The sequence below is a fragment of the Triticum aestivum genome, chromosome 6B, assembly GCF_018294505.1.
Source record: "Triticum aestivum cultivar Chinese Spring chromosome 6B, IWGSC CS RefSeq v2.1, whole genome shotgun sequence".
Classification (NCBI taxonomy): Eukaryota; Viridiplantae; Streptophyta; class Magnoliopsida; order Poales; family Poaceae; genus Triticum; species Triticum aestivum.
This window is the reverse complement of record NC_057810.1, coordinates 653,556,790-653,573,214: the sequence shown is the minus strand read 5'-3', so window position 1 is coordinate 653,573,214 and position 16,425 is coordinate 653,556,790.

Here is a 16,425-nt window from a genome sequence, read left to right as displayed (position 1 = left end):
CCCATGTTTGGCGAAATGATTATATGCCCTGTAGAAGGCCCATGGATCCTATGGCCCGTAGAAGACCAATGGATGCTGAAAGTGCGTTATGTCGACTAGAGGGGGGGTGAATAGGCGATTTTTATGAATTCTTCACTGAGGAATTTGCCGGTGAGGAAATTCCTTAGAGAAGAACTATTAGCAGCGGAATAAGTACTCAGAAGTAAGCATAACAGAATACAAGCATGGTCATCATGATGAAGTGAAGACTAGCACAGAGTACATAAAGCGTAATCACAGGATAACACAAGATGAAGACAAACAGACTGAAGAAATTGAACTGAGGAAATTGAGAAAGTCTTCAGTCAAAGTCTTCAAACACAGATATGAACAAACACTCAACACAGTAATGAGGAAATGAAAGGGTTGAGGAAATAGAACCAATTAGGTTGGTGAAGACAATGATTTGGTAGACCAGTTCCAACTCCTGTCTCAGTTGTACGTCTGGTTGGAGCGGCTGAGTATTTAAACTCGAGGACACGCAGTCCCGGACACCTAGGCTCTGAGCACGCAGCTCAGGACACTCAGTCCTCACCGTATTCTCCTTGAACTAAGATCACGCAGATCTCGTCCAATCACTCGTGGTAAGTCTTCAGGCGACTTCCAAACCTTCATAGACTTGGTCACTCGGCAATCCACAATTCCTCTTGGATGCTCTAGACCTTGACGCCTAACCGTCTGGAAGAAGCACAGTCTTCAAAGGTAACAAGCGTCGGATCCACGCAGGATCAATTTCTTCAGTGATGCTCAATCACTTTGGGTTTGTAGGGGTTTGGTTTTGGGTTTTCCTCACTTGATGATTTTTGCTCAAAGTCCTCGGAGGATGGGTTGCTCTCAAATGACAAGTGTCAAGTTCTCTCAGAGCAGCCAACCAGCTAGTGGTTGTAGGGGGCGGCTATTTATAGCCTAGGGAGCAGCCCGACATGATAAGACATAAATGCCCCTCAATGATATGACCGTTAGGTGGATAAGTTATTTTGGGACAGCTGGCGCGCAGCACAGCAACGGTCGGAAATTTGACTCTCAAATTCCTCAGGGCTATCATGTTCCTCACTGTGTAGGTAATTCACACTAACAAATTCCTAACTCCTCAGTCAGAACAAATTCATCAGTGACCATAAGAACTTCGTCTCTGTCACTGAAGAAAGTGACTGAACTGTATGAGATTTCCAAAGGCTTCACTCGAAGGGATTGGTAGGTGTAGGATTTTGAGTTGAGCATCACATGGAAATTTTTCCTTAGTATTTCCTCGACCCCCTTTAACAGTACGGTGTTTCCTATGACTCAAGAAGGAGAAAATGAAACTACGAAAACAAAAGTCTTCACGCTTCATGTTCCACAAATGAATACCAAGTCTTCAAGGTCACACCAATTTCTTCACTTTCAAAGTCTTCAGAAAGTCTTCAGAATATCAAAGTCTTCAGTTGAAGAACTTCATTTTTAGGGGTCGACTTTCTCTGTAAATATCAAACTCCTCATAGACTTATAGACCTGTGTATACTCACAAACGCATTAGTCCCTTAACCTATAAGTCTTCAATACACCAAAATCACTAAGGGGCACTAGATGCACTTACAATCTCCCCCTTTTTGGTGATTGATGACAACATAGGTTAAGTTTTCAACGGGGATAAACATATGAAGTGTATACACTGATATTGAGGAATTTGATTACAAGATATAGTAGAACTCCCCCTGAAGATGTGCATAATGAGGAATTTGCTTTTGAGGCAATGCACATTTGAAGAGTTGAATCATGGAGATCTCCCCCTATATCTTGTAATTCATACACGCATTTGATATATAATATGAAGAATTTGAAATGCATGATGAAATATGGTGCCTGATGAGATTCAGCATGCGTGCAATGTCATTAACGAGGAATAAGCATGCAAAGCATAATGCAACAAAAGTATCAGCGCACCATCGGGTTTAAGATTACAACTCGATCCAAATAAAAGTTTCAGAAGAATGAGAGTTGTAACTTAAAAAAAATTCCCTTAATATAGACCCGCTTGAAGACTAACTCAGATTTGTCCCCCTTTGTCATCAAATGACCAAAAAGGATTGAACTTGAGGACTAACGCCCCTGAAGAATTTCAAGTCGATGGAGGAGCGCCAGCGTTGTCGGGGTTGTTTGTTGTAGCAGGGCCTGCCACAGTGTCGTCCAAATCTTCATACTCATCAGTGTCACGCGATGAAGAATAAGAGCTGGCCACCAGTGGAGGAATTTTGACCTTCTTGAATTTCTTCGAAGGAGGTGCAGACTAGTCAAATTCTTCCTTGAGACCCATAGTCTTCAGTTCTTCAGTGCTGTAGACATGACTGAGGACAGCCCAGGTGCGGTTGAAGGTTTCATGAAGGTAGTATTGGTTCTTCTTCACTGCATTGTGTGTTGAGGTCATATTGTGAAGAAGTGCACCAAACTGACGCTTTACCCATTTGTGATTGCGATCAACCTTCTGATGAAGACTGAGGAGTAACTCACGGTCAGTCATCACCCTGGGTGCTATGGCTTGAGGATTTTGCTTAGCTGAGGTATTTGCGGCAGAGTCATGTGTGGCAGAATTGTCATTGGTAGAGTAAGATGCAGCCTTGCGAAATTGACCATCCAAGGGACGAATGCCTTCATCGATCACAGCAGCGGCCTTGCCTTTATCATCAGCTGATGAAACTGTCCGTTTGAGGACTTCAATGGGAGGCAAGTAGCTACCGTGGTTCAGAGTGTCATCTTTGTAATTCAGTGAAGATCTTGCCCTGATGAATCTCATAATCCAAGGAGCATAGGGCTTCAGCTCGAATGGTGACATAGCAATATTGGCCAGAGTCCTCATGAAGAAATCATGGAAGTTGACGGGAACGCCATGAATGATGTTGAAAAGCATATTCTTCATGATGCCAATGACTTCTTCATCATTTGAGTCGTGGCCTTTGATGGGACTCATTGTCTTCGTCAGAATTCGATAGACAGTCCGAGGCACATAGAGTAATTCCTTGACGAGGAATTTGGTTCGTGGGGCCTGCCTTGGCTTCAAAGGCTTCATCAGTACTTGCATATAGTGATCTGAAAGTTCTGGTTCATTGTAGACACAGCGAGCACCATCAAGTGGAGGACTGAGAGGAAGGACACGAAGCAATTCAGTTGCTGGTGCCTTGTAGTGAGTGTTTTCAGACATCCAGTCGAACACCCATGAGTTCACGTCTTCAGCGTCTCCGGTGATGTGCAGAGTTGCATAGAATTGAAGAATGAGTTCTTCATTCCAGTCACAGATATCAATGCAGAAATTCAAAAGTCCTGCATCGTGAAGAACACCGAGGACTGGTTCAAAGCCGGGCAGAGATTCCATGTCCACATGAGGAATATGTGCATGATCGAAGACTTTGTCTTTGTCGAAGAGCACTGAGGAATAGAAATTGGCTTGGCTGGCAGTCCAGAAACGCCTCTTCCTTATGCGAGCAGAATCATATGGATTATAATCAGTGAAGAATACGTGCTCGGCAAAGAAATCTTCAGCCTTGAACTTCTGTTTGCTTGAGAACGGATTCTTTGGCTTTGGCAGAGGGGTGTCAGTGAGTTGCATCACCACCTCAGGAATCGCGAGCTCAGGTTCTTCAGGCTGAGGAATTTCTTGTTCCTCAACATGTGCAGTCTGAGGATCAGCAGCAGCAGGTTCATCAGCACTAGTGGCTGGAATTTCTTCATGGACAGATGGAGTGGGATGAGTTTCTTCAGAGCCCATTTGAACTGTTGGTGTAGGGGACTGAGGTATCTGTTGGAGTGGGGTGAAGAGTGGAGAATTTGGATGCTGACTTTCCCAAAAGTCATCGTTCATCACTGGCGTTGTGCTTCCAATATCCACATCTTCTTCAAGTTCCTCAACACCGGCCTCTTCAGCTGTGAACTGAGGCATAGGTGAGGAAATGATTGGGGTTGAAGGGATTGCATCCACTTCAATTTCTTCATCAGTCTGCTCTGACGAAGCAACAGAATGATTTTCTTCATCAGATCCGCTTGGGATCTTATAGTCTTCTCCAAAAGGAACAAGGTCCTTTGATGGCATGGAGGAAATAGGAACAACATCAATTGGATTTTTGAATGATCTGGTCATTGGCTTCATTTTCTTCGCAGCCGAAGAGTTTGACGCAGCTGATGCCTTCCTTTTCTTCACTGCAGCTCGCTCTGCAGCCTTGGTCTTCTTCACATTGAATGCACATGGAAGAATTGGAGTTGGTGTAGGTGCATATGGAGCTGAGGAATCTGGTTGATTTTCTTCAGGCGCAACTGTTGCAGTTGCCCTGACTTCTTCAGGTTTTTCAGGCGCACCACTAGTGGATGCCCTGGCAATTTCTTCAGCGGCTGGAATTTCTTCACCAGCCCTGGAACGAGCATTTTCTTCAACAGGCTGAAAGTCATCAGCGGTGCTGGCATGTTCTTCAGCAGGCTGAGCAGAGTCTGCAGCCTGAAGATTTTCTTGTTGCGATGGGGCTGCAACATTGTGAATTTCTTCGTCAGATTGACGAATCTTACTTTAGCTCCTTGCCAATCAGCATAGTAGGCATCAAAGTCTTTGCTGAGGGCTTGAATTTCAGACTGAGCCTGGAGAAGTTCCTCAGGTGTCATTTTGACAACGTTTTTCTTCAGGAGCTTCTCCTTTCTGTATTGAGCTTTCTTGATCTCTCTTGCCTTCTCAAACTTCCATTTCTCTTCAGTGATGAAATGGGACAACATATGACTCTGTCCAGGGGTCAGATGAAAATCAGGCATTGGGGTGTTTGGATCCTTGTGCCAGAGATCAATGTAATCGAGGATTTTCCTCGGATCCAACAGCAGTGGCACAGATGTGCCTTTGGCTCTAGCGGCCTTCACCTGTCTGTCTTTGATGATTTCTGCAAGTTCTTCATCAGAAGCTTCATCATCAGAAGGCACATGGAATACGACCTGTTTCTTCTTTGGACTTGGCCGAGGACCTCGTCCAGCTGTTGCTTTGGTCTTCAGCAGTGTCGGGCCAAATGATGAATTGGTGCAGCTGAGGAACTTGCTGAAACACCAGAGGCAATCGAGAAACCAGCAGTCCTTTGACATGTAGCCAGATGCACAGGAGCTGAGGACTTTGAAGGAGCTGTAGAGGACTTTGGTGGAGCTGTGGCAATGTGAGGAATTTGCCGTGAGGGCATTGCTAAGGAACCTGGCCGTGAGGGCACTGTTGGTGAAGCACTTGGCTTACGAGCAGGCTTCTTTGGCATAGATTTCCTCGGTTTGACCGAGGCCTCAGTAGCAGTAGCAGTGGCAGAATCCTCATTGAATTTCTTCACTGCCTCCTTGGCTTGTCTTGCCAATTTAGCTTGGCGCTTAGCCCATTCTTCAGGAAAGTCCTCACCACGTTTGATGCTTGTGGGGTCAGCTACTTGGCCAGGTGCCAATGGAGCCCTTGGGCATGGAGGATTGAGGGCGAATTTCTTCATGTACTTTGGAGTGACATATCTGTATTCCCTCCATTCCCTTGCCCATCTCCGTTCAATCTTCTGAATGCACACCTTGCGCTGATTTTTGTTTTCTTTGCCAAATTTTGCTTCATCAGGTGTGCAATAGTCAGCATAAATTTCCTCAGGGATTTCAAACGCAGTCATAACCTCAGGTTTCTTTCCTCCTTTCTGTGGCTTCTTACCGTCTGCCATATTCTTCAGTTGAGGAATTTGAACAATTGAGTTCCCTGAAGAAGTATGCAGTTTTTCTTCGAGGAACGCTGCAAATGAGTTAAGTTGATGAGAACCTAGTGATTCAGCAGCAGACATGAGTACCTGTGAATAGAGTACAGGTGCGAGGAATTTGGAGAGGTCATATGCGTTCTTAGAAGGTTTTTCGAAAAGAAAAAGTTTTGAGGAATTTGACCAGATGAGCCTTGAGGAATTTCACTAAGCGTTTTTTGTCTTAGGTTCCAGAGTTGTACAGATCGAAGATCCACACAATTGAGGAATCTTGAAGAAAAATGATTGCTTAGAGAAACGAATCAAGAGCATATAACTAGTGAGGTGTTTGTGTGTGAAGATTTGAATAATAAACACCTTTGAAGATTTTCAGGAAAGCTTGAGAATCAAAGCGAGTAATAAAAGTAACTTTTAATTACCCGAAGTGAAGAACACGAGGAACTGAGAAGAACAGATGAGAAGTTCGTCAGGTTAGATCTCCCACGCCCTAACTCGGCAGAGGAAGACAGCTACGGCGGCGGCGGAGTGAAGATTTCCGCAGTCGGCGTGAGTACGACGGTGACGAGGTCAAGGCAGCGAAGCTCTTCCTCACCGGCGATGATGGAGTAGCGGCGGTGGTAGGGTTTGAGGAGCTCGAGCGAGAGAGAGAATGGTCGAGCGGAGTAAATGAAGTGAGGAAGGGGAGAGGGGTATTTATAGACAGGTGAAAAACTGTTCGCCCGAAGATTTAGGACGAACGTGCCCCTGCCCTTTCTCCTTCACGCGACATGTGTCACCCACGTACTGTGTAGTGGAGATCGTGTATGATCGTGGTGAATAAAATAATGCATCGTGGGATGCGGAACAGTTTGAGCGGCAAAACCGAAAATTTGGATAAGATTTGTTTTAAAGTTTCGTTCACAATTTCTTCAGCTGACAAGGACACAGTGAAGATTTTGAACGAGTTTCAAATAGAATGCACATGAAGAATTTGTGAATAGATTGGGTTGAGTATAGCATAGAGGGGGAAGGGTCCGATCACATTCACTTAGCAGAAAAGCAACTTGAAGAAATAGCTATAAGTGAATGCTGTAGAGGACATAAACTCTATATATATATATAGCCAATGAAGAAAAACGAAGGAAACAGTGAAGATTTTGAAAAGTTGAAGAATTTGAAAAACTGAAGAATTTCAAAACTGAGGAAAAACTCAAATTGAAGATTTTCAACTTTTTGTGGTGGCGTGACCCACCGTATAAGAATGATGATTTCAGACACCGCGTACAATTGTCGTAGGGTTCTGAGAATCAAATTCTTCATTAATTTCTTCACACTTAGAGTGTTATTCTTCATTGATTGAAGAAAAACGTTTCTTCATGTGTTGCACATCTAAGTCATCAATTTTGCATAAGTGTTAGGATGTGTGTCCTTTTCAAAGAACATTCGAAGATTCTAAGATATTTAGCTCACACCGCAACTTGCTAAATCTCTTCTCATCCAAGGGCTTAGTGAAGATATCAGCTAGCTGTTCTTCAGTCTTCACGTGCTCGATGGAGATGTCGCCCTTCAACACATGATCACGAAGAAAATGATGACGAATCTGAATGTGCTTTGTCTTCGAGTGCTGAACTGGGTTGTGAGCAATCTTGATGGCACTCTCATTGTCGCAGAGGAGAGGCACATTCTTCACGTTGACGCCATAGTCCTTGAGTGTTTGCTTCATCCAAAGCAGTTGAGCACAGCAAGAGCCAGCAGCAATGTATTCAGCTTCCGCAGTGGACAGTGATACGCAGTTCTGTTTCTTCGAGGACCAACAGACCAAAGATCGTCCGAGGAAATGACAAGTGCCAGAAGTTGACTTGCGGTCCACACGATCACCAGCATAGTCAGAGTCAGAATATCCAATGAGATCAAAAGCAGAGCCCTTGGGGTACCATAATCCTAGTGTTGGTGTGTGAGCTAGATATCGAAGAATATGCTTCACAGCCTTATGGTGTGATTCCTTCGGTGCAGCTTGAAATCGGGCACACATGCAAACACTAAGCATTATATCTGGCCTAGATGCACATAAGTACAATAAAGAACCAATCATGGAGCGGTATACCTTGTGATCGAAGTCAATACCATTTTCATCAGTGCATAGATGGCCTTTTGTGGGCATAGGAATTTTGACGCCTTTGCAATCTTGCATGCCGAATTTCCTCAGTACATCTTTGAGGTATTTCTCCTGAGATATGAATATGCCATTGCGCTGTTGACGAATTTGAAGACCTAAGAAGAATTTCAACTCTCCCATCATAGACATTTGATATTCTTCACTCATCATATAGGCAAATTCATCACTATAACGTTGGTCAGTACAGCCAAAGATAATATCATCAACATATATTTGGCACACAAACAGTTCACCATCATAAGATTTAGTAAAGAGAGTAGGGTCGAGTGAACCGGGTGTGAAGCCATTCTTCACGAAGAATTCCTTCAATGTATCATACCACGCCCGAGGGGCTTGCTTGAGGCCATAGAGGGCCTTATTAAGTCTGAAGACTTTGTCAGGATTCTTTGGATCTTCAAAACCTGGGGGTTGAGCAACATATACTTCTTCCTCAAGCTTACCATTGAGGAATGCACTTTTCACATCCATTTGATATAAGATGATATCATGATGATTAGCATAAGCAAGTAATATGCGAATAGCCTCAAGTCTAGCAACAGGTGCAAAAGTTTCATCGAAATCAATTCCTTCAACCTGTGTGTAGCCTTGAGCTACCAGTCGTGCCTTATTCCTTACCACAAGGCCATTTTCATCTTGCTTGTTGCGGTAGATCCACTTTGTGCCAATGATATTATGCTTGCGAGGATCTGGACGTTTGACCAGTTCCCAGACATTGTTGAGCTCGAACTGATGTAATTCTTCTTGCATAGCCTGAATCCACTCCGGCTCCAAAAATGCTTCATCTACCTTAGTGGGCTCTGTGATAGAGACAAAAGCATAGTGCCCACAAAAGTTAGATAAATGTGAAGCTTTTGAGCGTGTGAGAGGACCTGGCGCTTCAATGTCATCGATGATCTTGTCAACTTGTACTTCTTTTGCAACGCGAGGATGAGCTGGTTGTCGTCGAGGTATTTGATCATTTTCCTCAGCACCATTGTCTTCAGCATTATCTTCAGGTGCATCAGCTCGACGTTCTTCGCGTACTGGAATGAATTCTTCAGCAAATTCTTCAGTAGGAATGACATCCTCAGTTGCCTTGAACTTGATAGAATCCTCAGGTGCTGGTTCATCTAACACAGAAGGTAGGTGCTCTCTTTGCGAGCCATTAGTTTCATCGAACCGCACATCTACAGTTTCAACAATCTTGTGAAGAGCGATGTTGAAGACTCTGTAGGTGTGCGAGTCCTTTCCGTAACCAAGCATAAAACCTTCATGTGCTTTCGGTGCAAATTTAGAATTGTGGTGAGGATCTCTAATCCAACATTTAGCACCGAAGACTTTGAAATAACTCACATTGGGTTTCTTGTCAGTGAGGAGTTCATAGGCCGTCTTCTTGAAGAATTTGTGAAGATATACTCTGTTGATGATGTGGCACGCAGTATCAATTGCATCAATCCAAAAACGATGAGGCGTTTTGTATTCATCAAGCATAGTGCGAGCCATCTCAACAAGAGTTCTGTTCTTGCGCTCCACGACGCCATTTTGCTGAGGAGTATAAGGAGCAGATAACTCATGAGTAATACCAAGTTCATCAAGATAGTCATCAAGACCGGAATTCTTGAACTCAGTTCCATTGTCACTTCTGATGTGCTTGATCTTCACACCAAAGTTGGTTGAAGCCCTCGAGGAAAATCGTTTGAAGACTTCCTGCACTTCATGTTTGTAAGTAACAATGTGTACCCATGTATATCGAGAGTAATCATCAACAATGACAAAACCATATAGAGATGCAGCATTAGTGACTGCTGAGTAATGATTAGGTCCGAAGAGGTCCATGTGAAGCAATTCGAATGGACGAGTAGTGGTCATGATAGTCTTCGCTGGATGCTTGGCCTTGGTCATTTTTCCAGCTTCACAGGCTCCGCATAAGTGATCCTTGAGGAATTTGACATTCTCAATGCCAATGACATGCTTCTTCTTCGCAAGCGTGTGCAAATTCCTCATGCCTGCGTGACCAAGTCGTCGATGCCATAGCCAGCCTTCTGAAGCTTTTGCAAGTAGACACACGGCTGGTTGTGGTCCTGTAGAGAAATCAACAATATACAAATCTCCTCTCCTAAAGCCTTCGAAGACTTTGGAATTGTCAGCTTCCATAATCACAACACAGCGATACTTGCCAAAGACAACAACCATATCAAGATCACAAAGCATTGAGACTGACATGAGGTTGTATCCTAAGGACTCAACAAGCATGACTTTGTCCATGTGTTTATCCTTAGAGATCGCAACCTTACCAAGACCCAATACCTGACTTTTGCCTTTGTCAGCAAAGATGATATGCTTCAGATGTGACGGTGATAAGGGAGCATCCATCAAAAGATTCTTGTCACCAGTCATGTGATTTGTACATCCACTATCGAGGACCCATTCAGTGGTTTTGGGTTGATCATCCTGCAGATGAATTAGTGTAACTTACAATCTCATATGCTTCATCAGTGAAGAATATGATATCAAGTTCATCAGATGAATTTCATCAAGCGGTAAACAGATATAGCAGTATGAGGACGTGTGAAATGAAAGTTCATTTCATCATGGTTAGCCTGCGTCCTTTCAGGCAATTTTGTCAGGTCCCCAGCAAATTCTTCAGACGTTAAGGCACGTCTGGAGACCTGACCCTGCAGAAGAGATTAGTTCTTTTTCTTCACCACCCACATCTGAAGGGGTGGCAAAGAGTTCATCACTCTGCGAGCACCATACGAGAATGGTGGCATAGAAGCCAAACCATTTCGTTTCACATAAGAGGGGTTAGGGTAAGCATATGAATAAGCAGAGAAATTCTTCGAGGACTTATGAACATAATGATTTGAAGAATAATGTGCATATTCATAGCCCTTAGCTCTACCCTGCGAAACAGAGTTGTTAGCACGATGATAATCATATGAGGACTTTGATCCATTTGAGGAATTTGATCCACGTGAGGAATTTGGTCCATATGAGGACTTGGATCCATATGAAGAATTAGGTCCATATGAAGAGTTTGATCTGGGGTTCCTATTCTTCACAGGTGGTGTCATGAGGACATTCACCTGAAGACTTTCAACATAACTTTTGGGAACCCAGATTTTCTTCATAGGGGAACCGTTCCTGCAGTTAGTCCCAACATATCTAGCAAATACTTCACCATTCTGATTTTTGAACAGTTTATAGTTGGAGTCAAATGACTCATCAGAAGAATGAGGAGATTCACATGTAAAGCCAGATAACTTGGATGGATCAACTGGAGGTCCCTTTGCAGCAACCCATGAGGTTTTGGGGTACTGCTCAGGCTTCCAATATGTTCCATCAGCATTAAGTTTCCTCTCAAAGGCAATACCCTCTTTCCTAGGGTTTCTGTTGAGGATCTGCTTTTTGAGCACATCACAAAGAATCTGATGCCCTTTGAGGCTTTTGTACATGCCTGTCGTGTACAATTCCTTCAGCCCTGCATCGTCAGTGATACTAGCAATGTCCTCAGATGAGGAATTAGTGATAGCAGAGGCAGGTGAAGAATTTGTAACAGTTGAAGCATTTGAACATTCAGGTGAAGAATTAGCAGATTCACGTTCAATGCACTTTAAGCATGGAGGAACAAATTCTTCCTGAGAAGTGCTGATTTGTTGAGCAAGTAATGAATCGCGCTCCTTCTGAAGATCTTCATAACTCACTCTTAGCTTCTCAAGATCTTGCTTTCTTTGAAGAAATTCATAAGAAAGTTTCTCATGATCAGATAAGAGAGTGTTATGATGACTTTGAAGGTTATCAAACCTAGACTGAAGTCTCTGAAGATTTTCAGTCAGGGCTTTAGTGCGATCCATTTCTTCACCCAACATATCATCACTTTTGTCTAGCATGTTTTGAACCTTTTCAAAAGCCCTTTGTTGTTTTACAGCAATCTTTGCAAGTTTAGAGTAGCTGGGCTTGAGATTCTCATCAGATTCATTTTCACTAGATTCAGAGGAGGTGTATTTGAGTACCTTTGCACCTTTTGCCATGAAGCAATAGGTGGGAGCGTAGTCATCATTATCTTCATCAGGCTTGTCGGTGGGGTCAGTTTCTTCAGTGTTGAAGATGGACTTGCTAACGAAAGCAGTAGCGAAGGCCAGACTCGCCACACCAGATTCGGATTCTTCAGACGCCTCCTCTTCCTCATTTTCCTCAGATTCAGCTTCAGAGTCCATTTCCTTGCCAATGAATGCCCGAGCCTTCTTGGAGCTGCTCTTCTTGTGAGATGAAGACTTCGAGGATTTTGATGACGAAGATTTTGACGATTTCTTCTTCTTCTTCGCATCATCAGAACTGTAATCCTTGTATTTCTTCTTCTTCAATTCCTTTTCCCACTGAGGACAATCTTGAATATAATGACCAGGTTTCTTGCATTTGTGGCACAGCCTTCTCTTATAGTCACTTGATGAGGAATCACTGCTTCTTGAGGATTTTCCAAAGCGACCACGTCTTGAGAACTTCTGGAATTTCTTCACGAGCAGTGCTAGCTCCTGGCTCAATTCTTCAGGATCACCAAGGCTACTACCAGAGTCCTCACATTCAGACTCAGACACAACCTTGGCCTTCAGGGCACGTGGTTTGCCATAGCTCGAACCATAGAGATCTCTCTTTTCAGCAAGCTGGAACTCGTGAGTATTTAGCCTTTCGAGGATATCGGCAGGATCAAGAGACTTGTAGTCAGCCCGTTCTTGTATCATCAGACCCAGAGTATCAAATGAGGAATCAAGTGATCTCAACAGTTTCTTCACCACCTCATGGTCAGTGATGTCAGTGGCACCGAGGGCTTGAAGCTCATTTGAGATGTCAGTGAGGCGATCAAAGGTTTGTTGGACATTTTCATTGTCGAGTCTTTTGAAGCGGTTGAAGAGATTCCGAAGAACATCAACTCGAGAGTCACGCTGAGTTGAGACTCCTTCATTCACTTTGGACAGCCTATCCCAGATAAGCTTAGCAGTTTCCAAAGCACTCACTCTTCCATACTGTCCTTTACTCAGATGGCCACATATGATATTCTTCGCTTGAGAATCGAGTTGCTTGAATCTCTTCACATCGGTAGCGTTCAGTGAGGGTGAACAGAGGGAACACCATTTTCCACAACATACCAGAGATCGTTGTCAATTGCCTCGAGATGCATTCGCATCTTGTTTTTCCAGTAGGGGTAGTCCGTCCCATCAAAGGTAGGACACCCAGCCGAGACCTTGATCATACCTGCGGTCGACATAACTAAAACTCCAGGCGGTTAAACCAAAATCACACAGAACAAGGGAGTACCTTGCTCTGATACCAATTGAAAGTGCGTTATGTCGACTAGAGGGGGGTGAATAGGCGATTTTTATGAATTCTTCACTGAGGAATTTGCCGGTGAGGAAATTCCTTAGCGAAGAACTATTAGCAGCGGAATAAGTACTCAGAAGTAAGCATAACAGAATACAAGCATGGTCATCATGATGAAATGAAGACTAGCACAGAGTACAGAAAGCGTAATCACAGGATAACACAAGATGAAGACAAACAGACTGAAGAAATTGAACTGAGGAAATTGAGAAAGTCTTCAGTCAAAGTCTTCAAACACAGATATGAACAAACACTCAACACAGTAATGAGGAAATGAAAGGGTTGAGGAAATAGAACCAGTTAGGTTGGTGAAGACAATGATTTGGTAGACCAGTTCCAACTGCTGTCTCAGTTGTACGTCTGGTTGGAGCGGCTGAGTATTTAAACTCGAGGACACGCAGTCCCGGACACCCAGTCGCTGAGCACGCAGCTCAGGACACCCAGTCCTCACCGTATTCTCCTTGAACTAAGATCACGCAGATCTCGTCCAATCACTCGTGGTAAGTCTTCAGGCGACTTCCAAACCTTCACAGACTTGGTCACTCGGCGATCCACAATTCCTCTTGGATGCTCTAGACCTTGACGCCTAACCGTCTGGAAGAAGCACAGTCTTCAAAGGTAACAAGCGTCGGATCCACGCAGGATCAATTTCTTCAGTGATGCTCAATCACTTTGGGTTTGTAGGGGTTTGGGTTTTGGGTTTTCCTCACTTGATGATTTTCGCTCAAAGTCCTCGGAGGATGGGTTGCTCTCAAATGACAAGTGTCAAGTTCTCTCGGAGCAGCCAACCAGCTAGTGGTTGTAGGGGGCGGCTATTTATAGCCTAGGGAGCAGCCCGACATGATAAGACATAAATGCCCCTCAATGATATGACCGTTAGGTGGATAAGATATTTTGGGACAGCTGGCGCGCAGCACAGCAACGGTCGGAAATTTGACTCTCAAATTCCTCAGGGCTATCATGTTCCTCACTGTGTAGGTAATTCGCACTGACGAATTCCTAACTCCTCAGTCAGAACAAATTCATCAGCGACCAGAAGAACTTCGTCTCTGTCACTGAAGAAAGTGACTGAACTGTATGAGATTTCCAAAGGCTTCACTCGAAGGGATTGGTAGGTGTAGGATTTTGAGTTGAGCATCACATGGAAATTTTTCCTTAGTATTTCCTCGACCCCCTTTAACAGTACGGTGTTTCCTATGACTCAAGAAGGAGAAAATGAAACTACGAAAACAAAAGTCTTCACGCTTCATGTCCCACATATGAATACCAAGTCTTCAAGGTCACACCAATTTCTTCACTTTCAAAGTCTTCAGAAAGTCTTCAGAATATCAAAGTCTTCAGTTGAAGAACTTCATTTTTAGGGGTCGACTTTCTCTGCAAATATCAAACTCCTCATAGACTTATAGACCTGTGTATACTCACAAACGCATTAGTCCCTGAACCTATAAATCTTCAATACACCAAAATCACTAAGGGGCACTAGATGCACTTACAGATGCTACAGCCCGTAGAAGGCCCATGTATCATACGGCCCATAGAAAGTCCATGGATCCTACGGCCCGTAAAAGACCCATGGATCCTACGGCCCGTAGAAGGCCCACGGATCCTGCAGCCCACAGGAGGTCCATGGTTACAACAGTTCGTGTGTTGCCATGATTATTGTGGCCTAGTTACCAAAACTAGGTTATTGTGGCCACTAAAAAACGCGAAAAAAGAACTGCAGTGACTACAAGCAAACAACTAAACAAGATAATAAGGAAATAAATAAGAAAGAAACTAATGCTAGCCTATTACAGCTATTACACATATTACATCCACTGGGCATCAAAGTTCGCTACTAGTGCAAATATAGGGAACAAAGCAGCATATTAAATACACTGGCCTTCAAAATTGGCCACCAGTGCAAATAAGCGTAGCAGCAAAATAAGTCCATAACTGAAACAACTTCAGAAGAGCTCAAGAAACGTTATCCTCGATATCCACCATGCTGGCAATAAGCTTAGCAAGATTATTAGCTTTGTCCTGTTTGGCGCTAAAATCCTCCAACACTTGCTGTTGCACCAGAAAGTATGCATCTGAATGCTCCAGGGACTTTCGCAGTCCTTCCTCTTTTTGTCATAGCATAGCTGATCAATGTCTTTCAGCTTGTAGTTGAGACTCAAGAAACCGAACTAATTTAGACAGTGAGTTTGAATAGCTTGTGCAAGCGGTAGTGGCCAGTAACTCGAACAGTAAACCAAGACAGGACTTTGGGGTTGCCTCACTGTCTTCAAGATAGTTCTGCTTAGCTGTTTTACCAGCTTTGTTGGAGACCAACAAGGATGTCTCATGATCCTGAACCTTATCTGCATTACTTCCTTTATCATTGCTTAATAAGGCACTCTTCCCCAATATTCTGTCAGCACTCTAAAAGAAGAAACAAGCAGACACATAACATGTTTAGCATGTACTAGTATATGAAACTCATTTTGGTGAACCAGTTCATTAGTAAGGTGGACAAGATTAAACTACCAAGTCTTCTATTGCCAAGTAGTACATTATAAAAGAATCAAACAAACATATATCTATGTCCTATGGTCACTGCATTGTCTTGACAAATCAAAATAGAGACACGGTTCAAATCATATCAGTTCAAGAGAAAGCAGCATTGAAAGAATACAAAGCGTGGGAAACTAAACGGCACAACAAGATTTCAGATGGCTACCACGGGTCTACATGTACAACAACACTATTGGCCCTGTTATGATGCTAGTAATGTGCATGATATGATAAGTCAACTGTATACACAATTGAAATGGAAATCAACAAAGCTATTTATAAGAGCAAACCTGTTAAAGAAACATGCGTAAACATACCTGTTGTGCCATTGGAGTTTCCATTGGATAGTTCAATTTAAAAATAAGTTTGTATGAGTAAATACAGTGATACAAGAGCAAAGTAGTATGCATGATAGCAATGGAATCTTAAATGCACTGTTCAAAAAATCGTCCGAGCAGCCGATTAATCGGCTGATTAATCGCTAGTCGGCCATGCACCTTGTAAATTACATGTATTCGGCAGCGTTATTCGGCACGGGGATTAATCAGCCGATTAATCGCCTGACAACCGATTAATCCCCTGCAGACCGATTAATCGCGGGACTCACGGGGGGCATACTGTAAAAAGTAAAAT